The 2,536-nt window shown below is 34.1% G+C and overlaps 1 pseudogene; it reads left to right on the forward strand.

The window, feature by feature from the left end:
* Positions 1-1,498: 1,498 nt before the first annotated feature.
* LOC118603917 lies at positions 1,499-1,984 on the forward strand (annotated as a pseudogene).
* Positions 1,985-2,536: the final 552 nt, after the last annotated feature.

The raw sequence follows: 2,536 nt of genomic DNA on the forward strand, positions 1-2,536 counted from the left end.
GAGATGTGTTAATATACATTCCTTATTAATAGCAATAATTGCAATTTGTTTGCCTTTATTAGTTTTTGAGAATTGTAGAAAATTATTTACTTAATTTAGACTACAGAATTTATTTAAATAAATATGCAAATAAAACAAACAAATAAATAAAACATCTAATTACAAGATAGGTACAATTATTCCTAATTCTATTGTTGCAAAAATGAAGATTAGTAAGGTTAGGTAACTTCCCAAGAATCACTCAGCCAGCGAATACAAAGAATACAAAGTCAGATTTACCTAAGTTGAAAGCCTTTTCTTGTAATATCTATGCCATTTGTCATTTCTCATGGGAAGGGAGGATTGGAAGCTTAGCAGAAGTAGAATGTTGGCAGAAAATAACAGAACATATTAAAATTCTATGAAAATTAGAAAATAATTATCAAGGCAACTAAATCATATTCAAATTGAGATGTCCCATGTGATTTATGATACTCTCTATTCAGTTAAAAAGTCAGATCCGGTTTTAGAAACACCTTTCAATTTCTTAACCAACATTTGCCTTTGATTACATGTCATTTTAACTGCAATCATTAGCCGAATTTAATGCCAATTTAAGGAGAGGCAAAACATAATCAAGATTATATTTTGAAATCTCTGATAATTTTCCAGTAGTTAATGCAATAAGGATTAATCTCTCCTTTGACTCGTTGCATATATGAAAAGCTCAATGCCATAAAAATTGAATTAAAATGTTGACTTAATGTCTCTTGGATGTCAAGAAGGCTATGAATGTTGCATTCTTGATTTATTAAAGAAGACATTTAAATTTGTGGACGAGAAAATAATATTTTGAAATAACATCAAGAAAGAGAGAGTTCTCACTCACGAATCCCCAGTTCTTAATTACATTCCCTAAATAAGCATGAAATGGGGACAAGAGGTGTGAGGAGATTGCTGCCACTGTTACAGGATACAAATTTCCTTAGCGGCAAAAGTATAGAAACATACAAGGTGAACAATGTGGAGAGCAATAAAATTTGCTTCTTGATAGAGATTAGGGCTTCTGAGAGCTCCTAGTCTCTAGGCCTGGCCTGACAATGTGAGACAGATGGAAGGAAAATAATTGCAGCACATTTATATGTTTCCTCAGTGTAGCATCTTTTTCCTAAATGCTGTAAATTTATCAGTTTAATAATTCTTATCATCTGTCTCCTTTTATAAATGGTTAAATTCTGTGAGGGCAAGGATCTGTTTTTTCATTGCTCTTTCCCTCATGGCTGGGAGAATACTTAGTAATGTAATATATGCTCAATAAACATTTGTTAAGTGAATTAACAAATATTTGTTGAGTAAATTGATAAATAAATGAATTGCTTGTAAAAAATAGTCATTGTGAGATAAAGAGGGTAATAAGTAGAGCCACTCTGCTTTCTTCAGGGAAGAGAACTGATAGAATCACAGAAACTATCAGAATAGCCTTTCAGCCAGAACCGCCATCGTACAGTAATTTGCCAAAATGACCAACACAAAGGGAAAGAGGAAAGGGACCCCCTTGTTCTATGTCCACTAGGCCTTTTAGAAAACCTGGAGCTGTTCCTTTAACCACATACATGTGAATCTACAAGAAAGGTAATATTGTAGACCTTAAGGGAATGGGCAATGTTCTAAAGGAAATGCCCCACAAATGTTACCCTGGCAAAACTGGAAGAGTTTACAATGTTACATAGCATGCAGCTGGCATTGTCGTAAATGAACAAATTAAAGGCAAGATTCTTGCCAAGAGAATTAATGTATGTACTGAGCACATTAATCACTCTAACAGCTGAGATTGTTTCTGAAACATGTGAAGGAAAATGATCAAAAAAAGAAGGAAGCCGAAGATAAAGGTCCCTGGCTTCAACTGAAGTGCTAGCCTGCTCCACCCAGAGAAGCTCACTTTGTGAGAATGAATGGAAAGGAACCTGAGCTGCTGGAGCACATTCCCTATGAATTCATGACATGATAGCTTTGAAAAAATGAAATGAAAGACCTCTAATTGAGTAGGTGTCCCTTCCCCCATAGACACATTTAAAGAAAGCCAACTTTCCTAATTCATTAAGTGATGTCTTTATTATTCAGATTTAGTGTTTTTCTTGCTTAAAGATGTGAGGTGGTTTACTGTACAGCAAAGTATAGTCCATTGGTTAGGAAACTGCATCTACTGAATTATGGTTAAGCTCAGAGTATGTGAATCACTCATAACCGTGTCATAAATAGCAGTATTTTAAGGATTAGGAACTTGCCTTTGCAGCATGCTACTTAAAAATAAATTTTTTTAAGTCCCTCTTCTTTGTGAGTTACATTTGCTTCCACCTTTCATGGAACATGAATCGGTTTGTTATAATTTGTAACTAGAATGTCTTTTTTATTTTAACCAGGGGTAGACATTTATGTACAGCAGTTAACATGATGTATGGCATTCTAAGCATGTTACAGAATGTACTCAAAAATCTTGGAGTAAACAGTGTTTTACCCATATTACATAAAGGAAGCTGAGTCACAGTTACAGGTATGC

This window comes from Rousettus aegyptiacus, unplaced genomic scaffold (assembly GCF_014176215.1).
Source record: "Rousettus aegyptiacus isolate mRouAeg1 unplaced genomic scaffold, mRouAeg1.p scaffold_m13_p_6, whole genome shotgun sequence".
Classification (NCBI taxonomy): domain Eukaryota; kingdom Metazoa; phylum Chordata; class Mammalia; order Chiroptera; family Pteropodidae; genus Rousettus; species Rousettus aegyptiacus.